Source organism: Chiloscyllium punctatum, chromosome 6, assembly GCF_047496795.1.
Source record: "Chiloscyllium punctatum isolate Juve2018m chromosome 6, sChiPun1.3, whole genome shotgun sequence".
Classification (NCBI taxonomy): Eukaryota; Metazoa; Chordata; class Chondrichthyes; order Orectolobiformes; family Hemiscylliidae; genus Chiloscyllium; species Chiloscyllium punctatum.
In genome coordinates this window covers 85715148-85739404 of record NC_092744.1, presented here as the reverse complement: position 1 = coordinate 85739404, position 24257 = coordinate 85715148, and the positions used below count along the sequence as shown (strand labels likewise).

Below are 24257 nucleotides of genomic sequence, written 5' to 3'. Positions count from 1 at the left end.
TGATAATGTCATAAATAGTGAACAGATGAACAGACTTCAAGAATTCAAAGAATGTTGAAATAGGCAGACACACTTTAGTCACTGTGTGACTGTCTTCATACTGATACCCACCTTGGCAAGGAAGGAACGAGAGAGGAAATGCAAAGATACTTTCAGCAGCTAACATCTTCTCTGGAGTTTCTCCATTCACAGGTAAAGCATGCCTTCGGACCACTACCTGCCCCTCCACAACCTGATCCAACAGATTCAATCAGCTCCCCAGTCATGAGCAGGAAATGTGAAGAAGTTCACAACAGTGAAGAAGAGGTCGGTACGCGTTTCGTCAGTGGCCTTCCCAAGAACATTAAACCACATGAGCTTTACCTTGTATTTCGATCATATGAAGGATCACTGATCAAGCTAACAGCAACACCGCCAGTTGGCTTTGTTACATTTAATAACAGAGTGGGAGCAGAAGCAGCAAAGAGTGCTGCATTCACCGAGATTGCAACTGCAGATGTGCTGGTATCCTCCATCTGAAGCATCTCCACAAGCATGGAAGTCTTGTCAGTTTTGTGAAGCATTTAACTGTCCTTATCCAATAATCAGATTTCACCGTGGAGTGATGCACAGGAGTGATGACAGACTGAATTTTGTTTTAAGGTTAGACATGACCTAAAGGACATTTTGGAGAATGGGCTCATTCCCACTCGACTTGGAGGGGATGGAGTCGTCACTAAGGACTATACACTTAAGAACTTTACTGATGATCTTTCTTTTCCACATGGAATGATTCTTCAAAATCTAATTACTGTAACAGACTAGTAATAATCATTGTATGCTGTGTTTCAATAACCTGCTTAAAGACTGGCTATCAGAGTCTTATGAAAGCTGGTAATGACATTGTTTCTCATGAAATGGCAAAAGGAGGGAATGATAATATTTATAGGATATGAGCAGGCAGGGAAAGTGTTCAGTAATGAGTTTTGTGAAGACAGGGAAAGTGATAAATTCTGAGTTTTGTGAAACAAGTGGTTCAGCTGAGCATGACTCTGATCCGATAAGAACGTACAGTTAATAACGGGGTGGTGCAGGAAATGGTAATGGGTTAACAAGATGAAAAGCAGTCATTATCTAGAGCCATTTAACAAGATTGTAAGCAGTCAGTATGTGAGATTAGTTTAACAAGGTGAAAAGTATTCATAATGTGAAGCCAGTTATTCATTGTGTAACAGAAGATGGCTTAATCTTTACTGTCGACACTCACTAAATGTAAAGACCACCCAATCGATATGTATGTTGCCTTATCTGGATGCCCCACCCTATAAATTACATTGTAATTCATTGAGAAACTGCTGTCCCAGAGAAGACCGTGAATTCATGTCTCTGTGGACATGGGCCATCATTCCCTCTCCCTGCCAGGGCCCAGAATAAAGTTGAAGGAAGTAAAATTATACAGTGTCTCTGAACGTTTTGTTTCAACAGAGAGTGGGGGAACAGGACAACTTAGTAAACACAGTATCAAGGATTCTTCTGGATGTTCTCCAAAAGCACAATCAAGCCTCAGACTGGACTGGTGTCCTGCTACCATACTGAGCCCACTAGAAGTGGACTTTCAGGATAAGGACAACTAAACTGTGAAGCTATTTTCCAGGCTGGTAACTGACAGAAAAATCAAAACAGTCTCCAAAGCAGAGGCTGCAACCTGACAGTGATCAGTTCCGGTGGGGATCTGCAGTAAACAAGCAATTATCACAAGACATGTGATTTCCAAGAGATTCCTTATTGAACAAAAACTCAATTCCAATTAACCTCACCCTTTCAAACTGCAGTCCTCTAAAAGGATGCAATATAAAGGCAGCTTAACGCTAGAAAGAACCACCTTACATTTACCACTAATTGCCCACCCAAGTCTTGGACTTCCACTTTTTAATTGAACTGGCAGCTTGACAACTTTCAGAAAATGTTTGTTTTGAACTCAGTGATTGGAAAGTGGAAGGTTTGAAGATTTTTGACCATGATGCTGATTGTTATTCCGAGGAGTCTAACAACAATGACCATTCTGACAATCCAGATTGGGTTTGCCTTAATGAAGCATTATGAGGCAATGATCCTCTGCTCAACTCTCTCCACTGTACGGACAGTTTATGAGCATTTCAGACTCCGCTAACCTTTCTGCATCCAAGCTATTCCTTCAGAGGTCTCTTATTTTATACCCATTTCCCACGGTCCTGGTGAGGCACCGACTCTGGTAGAGGTGTAACACCTATTGCAGCATGTAGTCTATTGCTATTGATAACACAGCTCGTTATTGGAAAGACTTGTTTAGTCCTTTGGAATCAGCTCCATTGATAGGATGGTGGTTTGAGTTTTCAATTCATGCCATACCAGTAATTTGAATTGTGAACAGCCACCAAGAGACTAGAATTGACCAGTTCACTACAAATTTATTGACAGATTTGTCACTGTGATGAAGGGGGGACAAAACATTAAATTACCATCTTTGAAAGTTTGACATTAAAACAGAAACTGTTTGGTCAGTTTGGTGAAGGTTTTGATGAAAAGGTCAGAAAGTTGTTTTGGAACAGTGACCTAAATACATCAGTGTTTAAAAAGCATGTGACTGCAATCAAGTGTTTGGGAGAACACCTGTAGATAAAATGCTTATTTTAGTGAGTTAATAACAGACAGTGCAAACAGAACAAAGCTATGTTTTGTTTTAACTTCAGGGCAGTCGAATCAACATGTTCAGTAATAACAGTCCAGCTCAATTCAGAGGGACAAGTCACCTCAGCAAAAATGTTTTCTACTGTACAGAGTTTCAAAGCCAGAAGAGCTTGTAAAGAAGTTTTCAAATCGTTCAAACTAATAGGCCATTGGAATTGTGAAAGTTTCATGACTCCAAACTTGGAATAGAATCATAAAATTAATTCTGTAATTCACAGGAAAAAGACTGGAAGAAGTCAATTAAATAGAAAATAGTGTTGAAATAGTACAATAGGTTCTCTGAACACAAGTCTTTGTAATGAAAAGTGTTGGAAAGTAGATTAAAGTGTTATTTTGCTGTTTATATTAAGAACTTTCTAAACTACCTCCTCAAACTATTCTAACAGAACTATCAGCCATGACCTCTGGGCTCTCTGTTCATTGTGGTCTCACTCCTTTTTATGTATTTAATTATTCTCTTGTAGTCCATTTCTGAGTTTCTTGCAAGTTTGGTCATATAGTTATTTTCTCCCTCTTCATTTACATTTCGTTATATTTTGTTCCTTTTAAAACTCTTCCAATTTTCTGATTTACCATTAATTTTTGGCACATTATGTTTTTGTTTCTTTCAATTGGATTCTATCATTAGTTTCCCAGGTTACCCATGGTCACGTTATCTCCTTCACAGGACCTTTCTTCCTCATTGGGATATAACTTTGTGAGTCATGAACTATTTCCTTATTGTTATTATTACACAACTGTAATTCAATAGACAATAGACAATAGATGCAGGAGTAGGCCATTCAGCCCTTCGAGCCTGCACCGCCATTCAATATGATCATGGCTGATCATTCCCAATCAGTATCCTGTTCCAGCCTTATCTCCATAACCCTTGACTCCACTATCTTTAAGAGCTCTATCCAATTCTTTCTTAAATGAATCCAGAGACTGGGCCTCCACTACCCTCTGGGGCAGAGCATTCCACACAGCCACCACTCTCTGGGTGAAGTAGTTTCTCCTCATCTCTGTCCTAAATGGTCTACCCCATATTTTTAAGTTGTGTCCTCTGGTTCGGCACTCCCCCATCAGCGGAAATATGTTTCCTCCTGCCAGAGTGTCCAATCCTTTCATAATCCTATACGTTTCAATCAGGTCCCTTCTCAGTCTTCTAAACTCAAGGGTATCCAAGCCCAGTCGCTTCAGTCTTTCCGTGTAAGGCAATCCTGCCATTCCAGGAATTGACCTCGTGAACCTACGCTGCACTCCCTCAATAGCCAGAATGTCTTTCCTCAAATTTGGAGACCAGAACTGTACACAGTACTCCAGGTGTGGTCTCACCAGGGCCCTGTACAGCTGCAGAAGCACCTCTTTGCTTCTATACTCAATTCCTCTTGTTATGAAGGCCAGCATGCTATTAGCCTTCTTCACGACCTGCTGTACCTACATGCTTGCCTTCATTGACTGGTGGACAAGAACACCCAGATCTCTCTGAACAGCCCCTTTACCTAATTTGATACCATTGAGGTAGTAATCTGCCTTCCTGTTCTTGCCACCAAAGTGGATAACCAGACATTTATCCACATTAAACTGCATCTGCCATGCATCTGCCCACTCACCTAACTTGTCCAGGTCACCCTGTAATCTCCTAACATCCTCATCACATTTCACCCTACCACCCAGCTTTGTATCATCAGCAAATTTGCTAATGTTATTGCTGATACCATCTTCTATATCATTTACATATATTGTAAAAAGCTGCAGTCCCAGCACGGATCCCTGCGGTACCCCACTGGTCACTGCCTGCCATTCCGAAATAGAGCCGTTAATCACTACCCTTTGTTTCCTATTAGCCAACCAATTCTCTATCCAATCTAGTACTTTGCCCCCAATACCATGCGTCCTAATTTTACTCACTAACCTCTTGTGTGGGACTTTATCAAAAGCTTTCTGAAAGTCCAGGTACACTACATCCACTGGATCTCCCTCGTCCATCTTCCGAGTTACATCCTCAAAAAATTCAAGAAGATTAGTCAAGCATGATTTCCCCTTCATAAATCCATGCTGACTCTGTCCTATCCTGTTAATATTATCCAGATGTGCCGTAATTTCATCCTTTATAATAGACTCCAGCATCTTTCCCACCACTGAGGTCAGACTAACTGGTCTATAATTTCCTGCTTTCTCCCGCCCACCCTTCTTTAAAAGTGGCACAACATTAGCTGCCCTCCAATCCTCAGGAACCGACCCCAATTCTATTGAACTCTGGAAAATAATCGCCAGCGCATCCACGATTTCCCGAGCCACCTCCTTCAGTACCCTGGGATGCAGGCCATCAGGTCCCGGAGACTTATCAACCTTCAGACCTAACAGTCTCTCCAACACCAAATACTGGCAAATATAAATTCCCTTAAGTTCAGGTCCTTCAGCCACTGTTACCTCAGGGAGATTGCTTGTGTCTTCCCCAGTGAACACAGATCTGAAGTACCCATTTCATTCCTCTGCCATTTCTTTGTTCCCAGTAATATATTCCCCTGTTTCTGTCTTCAAGGGCCCAATTTTTGTCCTAACCATTTTATTGCCTTGGACATACCTAAAAAAGCTTTTACTATCCTCCTTTTTATTCTTGGCCAGTTTATCTTCGTACCTCATTTTTTCTCTGCGTATTTCCTTCTTACTAATCCTCTGTTGTTCTTTAAAAGCTTCCCAGTCCTCAGTTTTCCCACTCATCTTCGCTAAGTTATACTTTCTCTCTTTTAACTTTATATGTTTCTTTACTTCCCTCATCAGCCACGGCCGCCCATGTCTCCTCCTAGGATCTTTCTTCCTTTTAGGAATGAACTGATCCTGCAACTTCTGCATTATACACAGAAATATCCGCCATTGTTCCTCCACAGTCTTCCCTGTTAAGGTATTGCACCATTGAACTTTGGCCAGTTGCTCCCTCATAGCTCCATATTTCCCTTTATTCAACTGAAATATTGTCACTTCCGATTGTACCCACTCCCTCTCAAATTGCAGATTGAAGCTTATTGTATTATGGTCACTACTTCCCAATGGCTCCTTCACTTCGAGGTCACTGACCAATTCTGGTTCGTTACACAATACCAGATCCAGAATCGCCTTATCCCTGGTCGGCTCCAGCACCAGCTGCTCTAAAAATCCATCTCTGAGGCACTCCACAAAGTCTCTTTCTTGAGGCCTGATACCATCCTGATTCTCCCAGTCTACCTGCATGTTAAAATCCCCCATAACAACTGTAGTAACATCTTTGCGACAAGCCAATTTCAGCTCCTGATTCAACTTACATCCGACATCCAGACTACTGTTTGGGGGCCTGTAGATGGCTCCCATGAGGGTCTTTTTACCCTTAGTGTTTCGAAGCTCTATCCACACTGTCTCTACATCCCCTGACTCTAGGTCCCCCCGCGCAAGGGACTGAATATCCTCCCTTACCAACAAGGCCACCCCACCCCCTCTGCCCGTCAGTCTGTCCTTACAATAGCACGTGTAGCCTTGAATATTCATTTCCCAGGCCCTGTCCCCATGAAGCCACGTCTCAGTTATCCCCACAATATCGTATCTGCCAATTTCCAAAAGAGCCTCAAGCTCATCCACCTTGTGTCTAATTCCTGGTAACCTCCTTTCCCAGTCCACTCCAGTGAACTCAGTTCTGATTTCTCCCCACAGATGATGCCAGACCTGCTGAGTTTTTCCAGCAATTTCTGTTTTGGACCCTTGCCTTCCTGTCTGTCTTTGTGGAAGTCACATACTTAGTTCCTGGTTTGATCTCCTTGTAACCACATCTACATAATGGCTGTAAAATCAGACCTCTTATCTTCTATTTGTGTCACTAACTCATCTGTTACATTCTCAATGCAACATGATTTTGGTCAAGATGCACAAATTTTGCCTTTTGACCTCTTTTTGCCACTATTTGCTGTTTTTCTAATGCTTGAACACCCTGTAGCAGTAGCAGGAGAAAGCAGAATCGTATTCAAGTATAAAGGCAGCCTGTGATAAGACAATCTGCTGACTTCAGCAGGGAAAGGCACACCCTGAGTGAATCAAAAGCAATCTAAAGAAATACCATCAAGCCAGACAATCAACTGTGGTTAAATCAGGAACGAAGAGAGCATTTTTAAAATTGATTCACAGCATGTGGGCTGGGCCAGCATTTATTGCCCCTCCCTAAGTGGCCAGAGGGCAGTTTAATGTCAACCACATTGCAGTGGGTCTGCAGTCTCAGACTGGGTAAGGATGGAGTTGCCTTCTCTAAAGGACATTAGTGAACCTGATTTTATTTCTCTCTCAACAATCAATTCATGGCTATTGTTCTCTCCTTCATTTCAGTTATTTACTGAATTCCATTACCTGATGTGATGGGATTTGAACCAGTGTCCCCAGAACAATATCTAGGTGTCGAGATTAACAGTCTCAAAGATTATCAAGCCGTTAGTCCATCAGCTCCCCAATCGAGGTTTGGAGGTGTGTAATATGGGCAGCACGGTGGCACAGTGGTTAGCACTGTTGCCTCACAGTGCCAGAGACCCTGGTTCAATTCCTGCTTCAGGTGACTCTCTGTGTGGAGTTTGCACATTCTCCCCGTGTCTGTGTGGATTTCCTCCGCGTGCTCTGGTTTCCTCCCACAATCCATAAATTGGGCAGGTTAGGTGAATTGACCACGCTAAATTGCCCGTAGTGTTAGGTGAAGGGGTAAATGTAGGGGAGTGGGTTGTGCTTCGGCGGGTCGGTGTGGACTTGTTGGGCCAAAGGGCCTGTTTCCACACTATAAGTAATCTAATCTAATCCCATTCATAACAAAAGGCTTTCTGGGAGTCATAGACCCATTCAAGATTCATTTCCCCACACAATAATGGACAAGATCAGCTGATTGGAAGGAGCATTAATTCTTCCAGAAGCAATATCTTGCACTGTTCTCACACTGGACAAAGCTTAAAAAACACTTCAGAGACTCTTTTTGAAAACATCAAAGTTATTGCTTCAATGAAATATTTTCTGTCATTCTCTTTGTGGGTTCAACTAAAGGAGTGCGAATGGGGTGGAGTTAAAAGTGTATGAAAATGCCAAAAACAGACCCTCCTGATTTCACAACCTCCTGCAGTTTCTCAGTCAGCGCCACTCCCTTCTGCTCTGTCTTACTCAACTGCTCTTTACACCTTCAAGAATTAACTCTCCTCAATTGTAAACTCAGCAAAGGTGAAAATCAGATTATAGTCCCATTGGAGGTTTATTCCGGAGCGCTGCTCCTTCGTCAGATAGCGTGTGGGGTTGGATCATAAGGACACAGAATTTATCGCAAAAGATTATAGTGCCATACACTGATGCATTAGATTGGCCTAACAGCAATCGGGATTTGTTCAATTTTATACATCAGTGATCTATTGCTATAAATTCTGTGTCCTATGTTCCTAGCCCACTTGCTACCTGACGAAGGGGCAACGCTTCCAAATAAACCTGTTGGACTTTAACCTGGTTTGGTGTGATTTGTAACATTGTCCACCCCATTCCAAGGCATCTCCTCATCATTAAACTCAACAGTGAGTCCCCTCACACACACTTCACCGTTTATAGCTTAGAAAACAGCGAAAACACACGCTTGAGAATACAAAAGGTGAGGGTGGAACTGAATAAATATCCTTTCGCCTTTGAGAAGAATATCCTAAACATGTTCCAGTCCCACCGCCCGAGCTACAGAGAGGGTCGGTGTTCCCCAGCCTGGAGAAATAGCTCAAAGTAGCTCGCTGGTTTACTTCCAGTTAAACCTGTTGGACTATAACCTGGTGTTACTGGATTAGTGGTGCTGGAAGAGCACAGCAGTTCAGGCAGCATCCAACGAGCAGCGAAATCGACGTTTCGGGCAAAAGCCCTTCATCAGGAATAAAGGCAGTGAGCCTGAAGCATGGAGAGATAAGCTAGAGGAGGGTGGGGGTGGGGAGAGAGTAGCATAGAGTACAATGGGTGAGTGGGGGAGGAGATGAAGGTGATAGGTCAAGGAGGAGAGGGTGGAGTGGATAGGTGGAACAGGAGATAGGCAGGTTCGTCAAGTCCGGACAAGTCAAGGAGAGTGTGCTGAGCTGGAAGTTTGAAACTAGGATGAGGTGGGGGAAGGGGAAATGAGGAAGCTGTTGAAGTCCACATTGATGCCCTGGGGTTGAAGTGTTCCAATGCGGAAGAGGAGGCGTTCTTCCTCCAGGCGTCTGGTGGTGAGGGATCGGCGGTGAAGGAGGCCCAGGATCTCCATGTCCTCGGCAGAGTGGGAGGGGGAGTTGAAATGTTGGGCCACGGGGTGGTTTGGTCGATTGGTGCGGGTGTCTCGGAGATGTTCCCTAAAGCGCTCTGCTAAGAGGCGCCCAGTCTCCCCAATGTACAGGAGACCACATCGGGAGCAACGGATACAATAAATGATATTAGTGGATGTGCAGGTAAAACTTTGATGGATGTGGAAGGCTCCTTTAGGGCCTTGGATATAGGTGAGGGAGGAGGTGTGGGCACAGGTTTTACAGTTCCTGCGGTGGCAGGGGAAAGTGCCAGAATGGGAGGGTGGGTCGTAGGGGGGTGTGGACCTGACCAGGTAGTCGCGGAGGGAACGGTCTTTGCGGAAGGCGGAAAGGGGTGGGGAGGGAAATATATCCCTGGTGGTGGGGTCTTTTTGGAGGTGGCGGAAATGTCGGCGGATGATTTGGTTTATGCGAAGGAGGAGGTTGAGCAATTCATCAACTTCACCAACACATTCCACCCTGACCTTAAATTTACCTGGACCATCTCTGACACCTCGCTCCCCTTTCTGGAACTCTCCATCTCCATTAGTGACGATCGACTTGACAATGACATTTTTTACAAACCCGCCGACTCCCACAGCTACCTGGATTGCACCTCTTCACACCCTATCTCTTGCAAAAATGCCATCCCGTATTCCCAATTTCTCTGCCTCCGCCATATCTGCTCCCAGGAGGACCAGTTCCACAATAGAACACACCAGATGGCCTCCTTCTTTAGAGACCGCAATTTCCCTTCCCACCTGGTTAAAGATGCCCTCCAACGCATCTCGTCCACATCCCACACCTCTGCCCTCAAACCCCACCCCTCCAACCGTAACAAGGACAGAACGCCCCTGGTGCTCACCTTCCACCCTACAAACCTTCGCATAAACCAAATCATCCGCCGACATTTCCGCCCCCTCCAAAAAGACCCCACCACCAGGGATATATTTCCCTCCCCACCCCTTTCCGCCTTCCGCAAAGACCGTTCCCTCCGTGACTACCTGGTCAGGTCCACACCCCCCTACGGCCCACCCTCCCATTCTGGCACTTTCCCCTGCCACCGCAGGAACTGTAAAACCTGTGCCCACACGTCCTTCCTCACCTCTATCCAAGGCCCTAAAGGAGCCTTCCACATCCATCAAAGTTTTACCTGCACATCCACCAATATCATTTATTGTATCCGTTGCTCCCGATGTGGTCTCCTGTACATTGGGGAGGCTGGGCGCCTCTTAGCAGAGCGCTTTAGGGAACATCTCCGAGACACCTGCACCAATCAACCAAACCGCCCCGTGGCCCAACATTTCAACTCCCCCTCCCACTCTGCCGAGGACATGGAGGTCCTGGGCCTCCTTCACCGCCGCTCCCTCACCACCAGACGCCTGGAGGAAGAACGCCTCATCTTCCGCATTGGAACACTTCAACCCCAGGGCATCAATGTGGACTTCAACAGCTTCCTCATTTCCCCTTCCCCCACCTCATCCTAGTTTCAAACTTCCAGCTCAGCACTGTCTCCTTGACTTGTCCGGACTTGTCCGACCTGCCTATCTCCTGTTCCACCTATCCACTCCACCCTCTCCTCTTTGACCTATCACCTTCATCTCCTCCCCCACTCACCCATTGTACTCTATGCTACTCTCTCCCCACCCCCACCCTCCTCTAGCTTATCTCTCCACGCTTCAGGCTCACTGCCTTTATTCCTGATGAAGGGCTTTTGCCCGAAACGTCGATTTCGCTGCTCCTTGGATGCTGCCTGAACTGCTGTGCTCTTCCAGCACCACTGATCCAGAATCTGGTTTCCAGCATCTGCAGTCATTGTTTTTACCTCATTGATTCTAACCTGGTGTTGTGTGGTGTTTAACTTTGTACACCCCAGTCCAACACCGGCATCTCCAAATCATGGAGAAATAGCGAGAGATTAATCCCGGAAGGACATTCACTGAAAAAAAACCCATTTCACTTTAATCCAAAACTGGTGGTCGTTATGAAGTTGATCGACACACATTGTGTTGTTCCTGAGCAACGTGAAAAGAAGCTGAAAAGAGGAAGGAAGGATACGAACAAACTTCCAAAGGAAACATTTTGAACATCAGCGTGACCTTACCCTGCCGAAACGTGTCCGTGATCCAGGATGGTTGGAGCTAATCGTTTTCGTATCCAGGAAGTGCTGGGGATGGGAGAGCAAACATTCACGTTCAACACCTGATTGTCAGGAGAAAACAGAATTTCGACCCAAAACTGTGACGAGCTTTTAGGAAACTCTGTCTATGCAATGTTATTGACAATTTGCAAACGACGGAAATCGAGATTAATCAGTTTGGGAACAAAAACGTAGGGAATTATAAACAGAGCTGCTTCTCTCGGGAAAGGAGCGGGAGTGAGAAAGATATTTGAAAATCATTCATGTCAGTGTGTGTTTTTCTCTCTGGCTGCATGTGCTGTGTATTGCAGTAATTTTGTCTGTTTTTGTCTTTGTGCGATGCGCGTTTGTGTGATTGTGTCTGTCTTTGTGTCTGTGTGCCCATACACCTGTCTTTCTCAGCATCCGCCTTTAATTATGATTTTTCCTTCTCCCATATGACTGCGAATGTATATTGGGAATAAGTAAGGAACAGTTAAAGCAGAATTTCCGAATTTCTAAAACAAATCTCCTGCTGAATGAGGAAATTAACGCCAGCTCCAAACGGTGGGTAATTTACTCAGGAACATGGGACTGGTTGCGGGTGCAATGTCTTAAGCACTTCTTTTAAATTGCATCTTGGCAGAAAATGGTGGAAATACTGAGGAGCAGGTTGGACAGTTTCTGTGGAGGGAGATGGGGAAGGTTCATACGTTAGCTCTGAGAAGGAAGATGATTCAGGTTTGAATTATGTGGAATGGGGAAGACTGGACAAAGAACAAAAGAGGCCGAATGGTATTCAACCATTCCCAGCGACGACATTGCACCCACACCTTGGGAAGGGGACTGCTCGTGTTTGCTGTACAATGGTCAGTTCCATTGACAACTCCTCTGATAATGAGGCTGTCTTTGCTCTCAAACCGGGCAATGTTGGAGTTTGGAGGTAACATTGTCACCATACAAGTATCAGGTAATGATATATTCAAAACATCGAGAAGATTGACTGCTGATTTTGAATCCCTTCCTAATTCGATTGAACATTTATTTTCCTCCAACACATTGATGCTGGCCCCACATAAAGAAATTATCCATGTGCATCATAAAAGATTCCTGTAAGGTTTCTATTGTAGTATCAATGGAACAAGGTTGGATCCACATACAATTGTGAACACTCCTCCTACACATAATTCATTCCCTAACCAGGCAGTTATTGTTCCACTTTTATCATCAGTGCTGCTCTTTCTTATCTGCCATTCAATCATTGTCTACATTGTCAATCTGGTATTTACAGTCACAGAGATGTACAGCATGGAAACAGACCCTTCCGTCCAACTGTCCATGTTGACCGGATATCTGAAATTAATGTAGTCCCATTTGCCAACATTTGGCCGATATCCCTCCAAACCCTTCCTGTTCACATACTCATCCAGATGCCTTTTAAATGTTGTAATTGTTCCTGCCTCCAACACTTCCTGTGGCACCTCATTCCATAAATGTATCACCCTGTGCGTGAACATGTTGCCCTCAGGTCCCTTTTAGTTCTTTCCCCTCCCACCAGAAGCCTCTGCCCTCTAGTTTTGGACTCCACTACCATGGGAAAAAGACTTTGTATATTCATCCTATCTATAACCCTCATGATTTTATAAACTACTATAAGGCCATCCCTCACCCTTCAACACCATAAGGAAAACTGCCCCAACCGATTCAGTCTCTCCCTGTAGCTCAAACATTCCAACCCTCCAACCCTCTCAATATCCTTGAAAATCTTTTCTGAAACCTTTCAAGTTTCACAGCATCCTTCCTATAGTGGAGAGATCAGGACTGAATGCAGTTCAAAGTTTGGGAGAAGATTTATAGCTTCACAGAAGCGCTTCACAGGAGGTTCCCAAGCACTGAGGATGTCACCTAGACAGGGGACGAAATGTTTGCAACACAAATTCCCAGCTCGGCGAACAGAACCACAACACTGAATGCAGTATTCAGCCTCACCAATGGCCTGTACAGCCGCAATATGACCTCCCAACTCCTATATTCAATGCACTGACCAATAAAGGAAAGCATACTAAATGCCTTCCCTATCCTGTCTACCTGTGACTGCACTTTCAAGGAACTATGAACCTGCAGTCCAAGGTCTCTTTGTTCAGCAACACTCCCCAGGACCTGACCATTAAATCTTACCCTGATTTGCCTTTTCTAAAATGCAGCACATCACATTTATCTCAGTTAAACTCCAACTGCCATTCATCAGCCCATCTCATCAAGGCCCCATTGTACTCTGAGGTAACCTTCTTTGCTGTCCGTTACATCACCAGTTTTGGTGTCCTCAGCAAACTTACTAACCATACTTCCTACGTTCACATCAAAATCATTTATATAAATGACAAAAAGCAGTGGACCCAACACTGGTCTTTGAGACACACCGTTTTTCTCAGGCCTCCAGTCTGCAAAGCAACCCTTCACCACCGCTCCCTGTCTCCAATCTTCGAGCCAGTTCATCCTTTGCGAGATGTTCTAGAATCTCTTTCATATGTTTCCATTTGCTTTCTGCTTCTTGTTCTGTGATCTCTGTTTGGTCTGCTTTCTCACCTTTGACACATTCACTCATAGCATTTACCATTTCCACGATTTCCAATCATATATTTGGCCCAGGTGTTTCCATAAATCTTCAAAATCTTTGCTGTCAGAAGAATTTTCACTAAATACAACACTGGGGAGCTAGTTCTTCCAAATTCTCCCCAATATTTCACTTTCCCTTGATATCCAAGCAAAAGCCACATTAAAAATGACAACATTTAATGTCTGAATGGATTGTAAGCTCTGTATTGTGCCTTCATGAGTAATTGACTTTCTCATTTAATCTTTCCTGCAGCAATATCTCATTCTTTGTGAAACTCAGATCTATTGGTTGAATTCGAGGTTACATTGAAAGACAGGAAATTGGTAATTATTTATTATGAATTGGCAATTAGTGTGTTACCAATCAGTAAAATGAAATTGGAAGTTGTTTCTTGTTTGTAAATTCACATTCCTGAGAGGTGAGCTCAACCATTGTCCAGTAAGTCAGTAACATGCCCAACCTCAAGCAATGTTCAAAAAACATGATGAAAATATTTTTCCGGTATTTCTTTCTTAATCAGTGCATTACTACAGTTATTATAAATTATAGAAAGCTTGCAGTTTCAAACAAACCTGTTGGACTATAACACGGTGTCTTGTGATTTTTGACTTTGTCCACCCCAGTCTAACACTGGAACCTCCACGTCATGCTCTACAATCGATTACTTTATGAGCACTTGCAGTATTTGCATGAACATTGCATAATGTGTCTCAAACTACGAGAACTATATTCAGTTCCACCTGTCATAAATAAGCAAACATCGGCAACATATTTATGATGCCCTGGCATGCAAGACTATGGGCTATGTGCTAGAAAATGGGTTTAGAGTAGAACGATGGTTATTTTTGACTAGTATGGATGAGATGGGCCAAAAGGTCTTTTTTGTGCTGTCAATCTCTACCACTCTATGATTCTAGAACCTGTTTGGTGTGCAACATAGATTTGGCCAAGAGGTAGATATGTTATGAGAAAAATTAGTTCAAAAAACGTCACATATTTTTCTGAAGTTTGTGGTCAGCTGATTTTTATTTACCAGATACACTTCACATTCTCATTCAGATCCATGCAAATGGTTCAGTCAATCCCACTTCCTCATGAAGCTTATTATTGTTTTGCAATGTGTGCTCAATTGGAGTAAGAGAAACACTTTAAAAAATTTAACTATTTCAATGAAAACCAGACACATTTCAGTTGGCTACCTATTCAGTACAACTCTAACAGTTCTATTTCATTTGGAACTGGGGAAAAACTTTAGCAGTTCTTCTTTATGGCCCCTAACCTCATGCATCATGACTGAGCCACCAAAACGTTTTGATTCTCACCCTTTTTAATCCACTGTCAATCACCTACAAGTATTGACACAGTTCTGTTGCATTTCTAGCATTGACTTTTCTCTGTTTTAAAGCTCCAGGTTCCAGATAATGTATTAGTGCTTCTGATTGGTTCTGTGATGATTCATTGCAAGAGAGTTTGAGAAACAGAGCAAGGAAATCTTACTGAGGTTCCAACAGCCTCAGTGTAATCGCACCTGGAGTACTGTATACAATATGATCCCCTTACCCAAGGAAGGATAATATTGCTTGTGAGGGGGTGCAGCAAAGGTCCCCTGGATGCGCTATGGGATGGCAGGTTTATGAGAAAGATTGGGTCTGTATTCTCTGGTGTTCAGAAGAACGGGAAGGGATTTGTGTAACATGAAAACAGTTGTGACAGATTGGATACAGGGCTCCTTGCCAATGTTTCTGTCTGAGATCAGCTTGGCTATAAATCCTCACAAGTTGCTTCATGTAAGGGTGGCATTCCATTCTCGCAATTTCATCATCACTGTTGGATCAATTCTAATATAGCTACCTTTGGGAGGGGAAGCCTCAGAAATGTTCAGCTTTCTCCTCAACCAAGGATTCCTGAGAGCCAAGTGGGTGGAGAGAGATAAGTGGGGTGGGGTGGGGGGAGGGGGGGGGCTGTGGGCGGTGTGAGGCTGGGGGAGCTTAGCTGAGAATGTGATAGGTGGATGGAGGTGGGGGTAATGGTAATAGGTCAGAGGGGAGGATGGAGCAGATAGGTGGGAAGGGAGAGGAACAGGTAGGACATGTTATGCAGGGCGTGCCAAGTTGGAAAGTTGGATCTGGGATAAGGAAATGATGGGAGAGGAAGTGAGGAAACTAGTGAAATCCACATTGATCCGATGTGGTTGGAGGTGAAGATGAGGCGTTCTTCCTCCAGGCATCGAGTGGTTAGGGAGTGGTGATGGAGGAGGCCCAGGACCTGCAAGTTCTTGGCAGAGTGGGAAGGAGAGTTGAAGTGTTTGGCCACGGGTCAGTGGGATTAGTTGATGCGGGTGTCCTGGATATTGTCTCTGAAGCATTCTGCGAGTAGATGACCTGTCTTCCCAATGAAGTGGAGACCTTATTGGGAGCAACAGATACAGTAAATAACATGTGTGGAAGTGCAGGTGAAACTTTGATGGATGTGGAAGGCTCCTTTGGTGCCTTGGACGGAGGTGAGGGGGGAAGTATGGCCACAGGTTTTGCAATTCCTGCGAAGGTAGAAGAAAGTGCCGGGAGCAGAGGATTGCTGGGAAGCATGGACTTGACATGGGAGTCACAGAGGGAATGGTCTTTACAGAAAGCAGATAGGGGTGGAGAGGGAAATATATCTCTGATGATGGGGTTCATTTGTAGGTTATGGAAATAGCAGAGGATGATGTGATGTATACGGAGGTTGGTGGAGTGGAAAGTGAGGACTGGGGCGGTTCTGTCTTTGTTGCAGTTAGAGGGGTGGGGCTTGAGGGCGGAGATGCAGGAAGTGGATGAGATGTGTTGGAGGGCATCATCAACCACTTGGGAGGAGAAATTGTAGTCTTTAAAGGAGGATGCCATCTGGTGTGTTCTGTGGTGGAACTGGTCCTCCTGGGTGCAGATGTGGTGGAGATGGAGGAATTCATATATAATGAGAAATTGGCTCCCAGCCTCATTTCTGATGAAGGGCTTTTGCCCGAAATGTCGATTCTCCTGCTCCTCAGATGCTGCCTAACCTGCTGTGCGTTTCCAGCACCACACTCTTGACTCTGATAATCTAGAATCCTTTTGGGCAGAGGGTTAGGAAACAGCAAGTGTGTGACGAAATTGATAAGAATATAGGCCCCAAACTGTGACCAGGAAGGGCTATAAATTATCAAATACTAGGGGCATGTTAAAATAATAGAGCAATAATTATAGATGAGTTTAATCTTCATACTGATTGAGTTAATCAAATTGGAAGAAGTAGCTATGACAACAAATTCATAGAGTGCACTGTTGGATAGTTTCCTAGAGCAATTTGTCATGGAGCTGACCCAGGAACAGGCCACCTTGGATCAGGCAATGGATAATGACGGAGGTTTAACACATGACCTCAGGGAAAAGACCCCCTACGCAGCAGTGATGATAACAGAATGGAATTTAATATTGAGTTAGAGAGTGAGAAACTTGGGCTGGAAACGACTGTGTTTAACTGAAGTAAAGGGAACTGCAATGAATTGAGGATAGAATTTACTAAAGTGAACTGGCAGATAGATTGGCGGGAATGACAGGAAGCAAGCAGTGCCAGACATTTAAAGAGGTAATTCATGAACTCTCCAGAAAAATATACATCCCAGTAAAGAGGAAAATTTCTAAAAGAGTTAAGCCAGCCATGCCTAACCAAGGAAGTTAAGGAGATTATAAAGTTGAACCAAAATGCACATGAGGAGGCAAATGTCAGGGATCACACCAAAGACTTGGGTAAATTCAGAATCCAGCAAAATAGGACTTAAAAATAATAAAGGAAAAGAAAACAAACTATGAGGACTAACTAGTGAGGAATATAAAAACGGACAGTGAGAGATTCTTGAAATAAATGAAAAGGAAGAGAGGGATCAAAGTGAACATAGGCCCCTTAGAAAATGATCTGGGGAAATGGCTTTGGGGAACAAGGAAATGGCAGAAAAGGGAAGCACATATTTTGCACGAGTCTTTATGGTGGAAGATATTTTGAAGACATCATTAATATTAAACAATATGGGGGAGGAATTAAGCATCATCATCATCACTAGCAAAGCAGTAATAGGCAAACTAATGGGCTAAAGGCAGGTAAACCCCCAAGCTATGATGGCTTGCATCCTTGGATCCGAAAAGAGGTAGCAACAGAGACAATGGATGCTTTGGTTCCAATTTTCCAAAACTCTGAATTCTGGACAAGTGCTGGAAAACTGCCAATGTGACACCCCATTCAAAGGGGATGGAGGCAAAAAGCAGATACAGGTAGTTCATCTATAACATGATAGTTGCATTCTTGTGCAATCCTGTGTTATAGGAAAATTGCGCTTTAGAAACAGCACTTAAAGTGTTGGTGATGTAATCGCATTACAGCAAGCACACATTTTAAAAGTTTGCACTTTAGGAACAGTGTCCCCAATTGGTCAATCACATTCTAGTGAAATCGCCTAAACAAAACAGCATTATGTTCGAACAGCCTGTAACCATAGGCTGATTAACCTAATATCTTTAGTTATAAATGTATTATAATCAGTTACCAAGGAGAGGATAGCAAAACATTGGAAAATCATAATGGAGTCAAGTGGGATCAGCATCATTTCGTGAAAGGAAAATTGTGTCTAAATGATTTGAGTTTATCAAGGAAGTCTTGATCAAATTGGAGACAGTAGATGTGTTCTATTTGGATTTTCAGAAAGGATTCAGCAAGCTATCTCACAAAATGTTAAGTCATAAGATAAGAGCTCACAGTGTTGGAGTTATTATATTGACATGGGTAGAGAACTGGGTAATGGGCAGGAAACAGCAGGTGGGGAAAAGGGGTTCTTTTTTAGGTTGGTGACCTGTAACTAGTGGGGTTCCACAGGGACCAGTGCTGCAACCACAACTCTTTACATTGTACATTAATGACTTAGTGGAAGGAAGTGAACAGACTGTGGCCAGATTTACAGATGACACAAAAATAGGTGGAAAGGCAAGTTGCAAGTAGGATACAAACAGTTTACAGGGAGGTATTGATAACTTAAGTGGGCAAAAAGTTGGCAAATGGATTATAATGTGGGAAAATGTGAAGTGGTTCATTTTAGAAGGGTGAATGAAAGAATAGAGTTTTATTTAAATACAGAAATGCTGCAGACAAGGGGTTAGGAATAGTTATGCATGAAACACAGAAAGTTAGTACACAGGTGCAGCAGGTAATCAGGAAGGCTAATGGAAGTCAGCCCTCATTTCAAGGGAGTTGGAGTATAAGGGTGCGGAAGTCTTACTGCAACTGTACATGGTGCTGGGGAGACCATATCGGGAGTACTATGAGCAGTTTTGGTTCGTTTATTTAAGGAAAGATACCATTTCATTGGAGGTAGCTCAGAGAAGGTTCATTAGGCTGATTCTTGGTATGGAGGGATTGTCTTATGAGCAAATACTAAACAATTTGGGAGTCTACTCACTAGAGTTGAGAAGAATGAGAGATGATATCTTTGAAACGTAAGTCATTGCCCAATCTAGTCTTACACAATCCCCATCCTCCTCCCCTCTGCCTCTTCTCCCCTATCCCTGACCTGCACCCACTCCTCTGCTCACCAATCTCTTTGCATTAGAATTAGCTTTATTGTCACATACACTCAAATGAATACAGTGAAAAATGTGAGGTGCTGCACTTTGGGAGAAGAAATATTAAGCAAAAGTATATAGTTAATGGCAGGACCCTGAACTGCATTGATGTTCAGAAGGATCTTGGGGTTCAAGTCCATCGCTCCCTGAAAGGAGCCACCGAATTAGATAGGATGGTCGAGAAGCCTTATGGCATGCTTGCTGTGTTTGGTTGGGGCACTGAGTACGAGAGTCAAAGTGTTATGTTGCAGCTTTATAAGACCACACTGTATTCGATTCTGGTTGCCACATTACAGCAAGGATGTGGAGGCTTGGAGAGGGTGCAGAAGAGGTTGACCAGGATGCTGCCTGGATTAGAGGGTCTGAGCAATAAGGAGAGGCTTGAAAAACTAGGTTTTCTTTTCTCGGGAATGGCAGAGGCTGAGGGGAGACTTGATGGAAGTCTATAAAATTATGAGATGCATAGATAGGGTTTACTTTTGAATCTTTCTCCCAGTGCTGAAATGTCTAATATTAGGAGACGTGAGATGAGATAGGGAAAGTTCAAAGAAGATGTGAGGGGCATGTTTTTTACACAGAGAATAGTAGGGATCTGGAATGCATCACCAGGGGTAGTGATGGAGGAAGGGACTATGGGGATACTTAAGGGGTTTTTCAGGAGGAACATGAATATACAAGGAATGGAGGGAGATGGACCGACACCAGGCAGAGGAGATTTAGTTTCATTTTGTGTCATGTTCAGTGAAGAGCCCATTCCTGTTGTTACGAAGATATAAGTGTGCCTTTCAGAGAGTTAAAAGCAGCGCAACTACTGGACACAGCACCCAGTGTTCTCAGTAAGGCAACAATGTAACACAGGGTCGAACAACTTGATAGTTTGTTGCCTGGAGACAAAAGACAAATTCAAATTCGGCCAGCCAGGTTAAACTGTACCTCAAAAAATATCAAACTCCAATCCAGTTTGAATTGAGTATATTGACAATTTTAAAAGCCAATGACAATCCAATGCTTTGGGGGTATAAGACCAAGGGAAATTGAACAGTTGAGAGGAGAACTGCCAAGCCCTGGCATGTAACAGACTGCTTGAAAAAATATCTCTCTTAAAAGTACCTTTTTGATCAGTATCCTGTGATGCAGAAATTCCTGGCAAGCAGAAAAGAAGACACAGGAAGTTCCAAAGACAAGAACCAACAGCTGCCTCGTTTTGAGATAAAAAGTGTTGTTTTGTAACTCTTTATTGGAAGTTTTATTGGACTAGTATTATAGAAGGGAAGGTAAAACTAGGTTAGAGAAAAAAAAATTAAATAGTGGTTAGATAATTATTCTCTATTATACTTTCAGAAATAAAGTTAGCCATTTTTACATTACACAGGCCTTGGCCACTTGTGTTTTTACAGATTACTGCATGGGATAAATCTTTTTTGTGCCGCTGGTATTAAATTAAACAGGAGGGTTTACCGTGTGTCATAACACTGTGCTGCACTGTTTTATATAGAAGTTAAAGATCATCACTGATGGTGCCGTCATTGGTACAAAGGTGCCGAAGTACAGATTCTTAGAATCCCTACAGTGTGGAAGCTGGCCATCCAGCCCATCAAATCCACGGTGATCCTCTGAAGAGTATCCGATCCAGATCCACCACCACCGCCCCAATCCACCTTATCCCTTCTGATCCTGCATTCCCCAAGTTTAATACACCTCGCCTGCACATCCATGGACACTAGATTAGATTCCCTACAGTATGGAAACAGGACTCACAGCCCAACATGTCCACACTGATCCTCCAAAAAAGTGACCCACCCAGCCCCATTCCCCTCCTAATGCACCTAATACTATGGGCAATTTAGTATGGCCAATTCAACTGACCTGCACATTTTTGGATTGTGGGAGGAAACCAGAGGACTTGGAGGACACCCATGCAGACACGTGGAGAACGTGCAAACTCCACACAGACTATCGCCTGAGGCGAGAATCAAACCTGGGTCCCTGGCACTGTGACGTAACGGTGCTAACCACTGAGCCATCGTGCCGCCCTAGAGAAAAATGCATTCAAAAATGAAATAATAAAGACTATCCTGCCAGGCCACCAAGAGACCACTATGCCAGGCAAGGAAGACACCTCGCTGAACTTTGAGAGAGAGCCATGGGTCTGGGAGAGGGACAGAGGAATGTGAAATTTGGTTGGGATGAGGTGAAGGAGGAGCAGAGATAAAGAGAATGGGGTGAGCAATGTGCCCTGAGCCTTAGTGAAGTGGGATGGTATGGTGGTCGTGGTGACAGGGCTGGGGGTGGGTGGACAGGGGAGGGATTGAGAGATTCTAGCCTGAGACTCTGGGGACATAGGCCAAATACAATACATTTTCATCAAGCTGAAGGAACTAGCCAGGTCCCAACCCCCAGCATTATGAGAAAATATCTTGGTGGAGAATTGGAAAGTTGGAACAAACTGCAAAATGGTGATTTCGAGACATCATGTGAAGAATGTTTGTGATCTCTGGGACTATACTTGATGGAGATTAGAAAGATGAGCACAATGAGTGCAGGGAGGTCTCCACACCCCCTATAGAAGTGATCATGGTCTCAGTCAGCCAACTCAAGTAACGTTTTTCCTCAAATGAGCCTTATTTCATCATCCATATTGAGTCTTCACCTTCTCTACCTGGTTATGAAACTTTGCTTTCATCTGCTTTGAGACAAAGGGAGGTATTTAGTACCATGGAAGTGAACGAGAAGACAGTTAGTTGTGATGCTGGGGTAGGAGAGGTGTTGCAGTCTCCCAAGTGAGACAGTCGGAAGCACAGATAGCAGGAAGGGCTAATAGTTTGGGACAATGTGGTAGGTGGGAGCTATTGAGGGGAAAATGAGCCTTACAATAGTTAGCGTGGTGATCCACGAGCCCTGATGAGAGACGTATGCAGTGACATATTTAAAGTAAGTGATTGCCCTGTGACAGTGTGTAGCAGAGACAAAATATGCCCTTATCCTTGCAAAGTACAGAAGATCATTCAGCTCTGTCTGTACTCCCAGACATTACATTCAACCTGAGAGACTGCACTCCCTAGGCCTCCAACTACATCCAGACTGACCATGTCTGTGGTGAGAGGATGCCAGCAGGAGAAGGCACTGTCCACCAGCACCTCCCAGTCCCTGTCAGTGAAATGGGGTGTGAGCTTCCCTTTCTGGGCACTTCCCTCTGGAATAATGAGGCAGAACCACAGAGTGAGGGGCTGTTCCCAGCTTGCAGGAACTGATGTGGCTCCAAATGCTGGCAAAGTCCCAGAAGCTGGGAGAACTTCCACTTCTCCCATCACCTGACTCCAATGGGATGGATGTCAGGGAGACTGGTTGCATCATTAACAGGCTGAAGATTGTTTGTGAAAAACTGACAAGGGTCATGGTAGACCATTCAACATGAATCTCACTGAGTGAAACACTGCCAGAAATTGAGAAAATTGATGCCACTGGATTATTTTCTGGGCCAGTAAGGCTGATGTACTCTAACTCTCTCTTTATCATGGTTTCCTCATCCAAAAGAAGGCCTTCCCTCAGTGCCACTGGAGCGTCAACCTAGACTAATTGCACAAACCCAAGGGGTGGATATTTATCAAACCCAGAAGTATACAGTGCTACCTACTGAGACACTATTGACACCAAGTTGCTTCCTTAATCTAACAGTCCGTTATGTTCAGGCATGGTCACGCCTCTGCCGTGAGAGTGGCTCTACAAATCACATTGTCCTTCGAAAGCTGAAGATGTCAACACCATTATTCCCTGGCCCCAATGCCTTTGTAGCGAGTCAAATGATAATGTATACGGATATCCACTGTTTCCAGCCCATCAGTGGAAGAACACTGACAGAGTAGCATCCAGATCAGGTTACTCTCATTGTTTGTGTTCATTTCTGTGCTCATGAGAACAACCCTTTAAAAGCCATGATGGGAATGTTAAGTACCATCTTTTAAACTGTTGACTCAATTTAATATTCGTGATGTCCCTACACAAATGGGCTGCAGGAGTTCAAGACGACAACTCGGGATGTTCACTAAATATTGACACAACACGTTACACCCAGATCTTGTGAATCAACGTAACAAAAATGGGGACAAATAAATTCCACCCTTTATAATCCAATTTATTGAATCAAAATCATTAGTAGAGATTTGCATGTACACATCAACACTGTAGCCATTTTTAAAAATAGATTGATTTATCACCTGGTAACAGATTAATCCAAATATACAACGTGGGAATCTAAACTTTTACAACAGTTGAAAAGATAGCACCTTATTCTCCACCAGGATAAGATATAAGCTCAGAATATTTGAAACAAAAATGAACATATAGAAATATATTTGTCCTTCAAATGTGCTTTCATAAATGCATCTTACAAAGAATCTTGCAGATCAAAGTGACATTCAGATCCCATTTTCAGTGTCAGGTATAACATTATTGTCCGTATAGGCAGCATTGCTAACATAAACCCCCGATTCCATCAATCCCTGACATAGTCACTAACCAGAGATGGTGGAACACAGTGCTTGTGGGATTCCACCAAGAGAGAGGTCCATGAAAATCCCTGAGGTCGTGAAGCAGAACGATAGAGAATCAAACATTAATTGTCCCTGATCAGATCTCAGTATTTACTGAGCAGAAAGTAACACCAGGTATTGTTCAAGAGAAGATTAAGTCCTGGGTGAAAAAAAAACAGAAGGTTGGATTCCCATTTCCTTTTCCCCATGACACCTGCTGGAAAATGATGGGCCAGAATTCTGACAGAGAAACTGAGGTAGAGCTGTAAACTCATCAAATTACTCAGGAGTCCTTGTAAAGTATTGAAATGCTGCAGAACAACATTCCTGCAGCAAGAATGGATGACCTCCTGACATCCCATCATCTTAGCTCAGGCACTCTCAAGTCAGTCACTGCCCTCCCCTCCC

The 24257-nt window shown here is 43.7% G+C and overlaps 1 protein-coding gene across 1 annotated transcript in view; it reads right to left on the bottom strand.

The window, feature by feature from the left end:
* LOC140479183 (lactosylceramide 4-alpha-galactosyltransferase-like) overlaps nucleotides 1-11340 on the bottom strand; it is a 32080-nt gene extending 20740 nt beyond the window's left edge. Inside the window, exon 1 of the mRNA XM_072573206.1 lies at nucleotides 11068-11340. The gene's annotated coding sequence lies outside the window, so the exon portion shown is untranslated. The remainder of the gene's footprint in view (nucleotides 1-11067) is intronic.
* Nucleotides 11341-24257: the final 12917 nt, after the last annotated feature.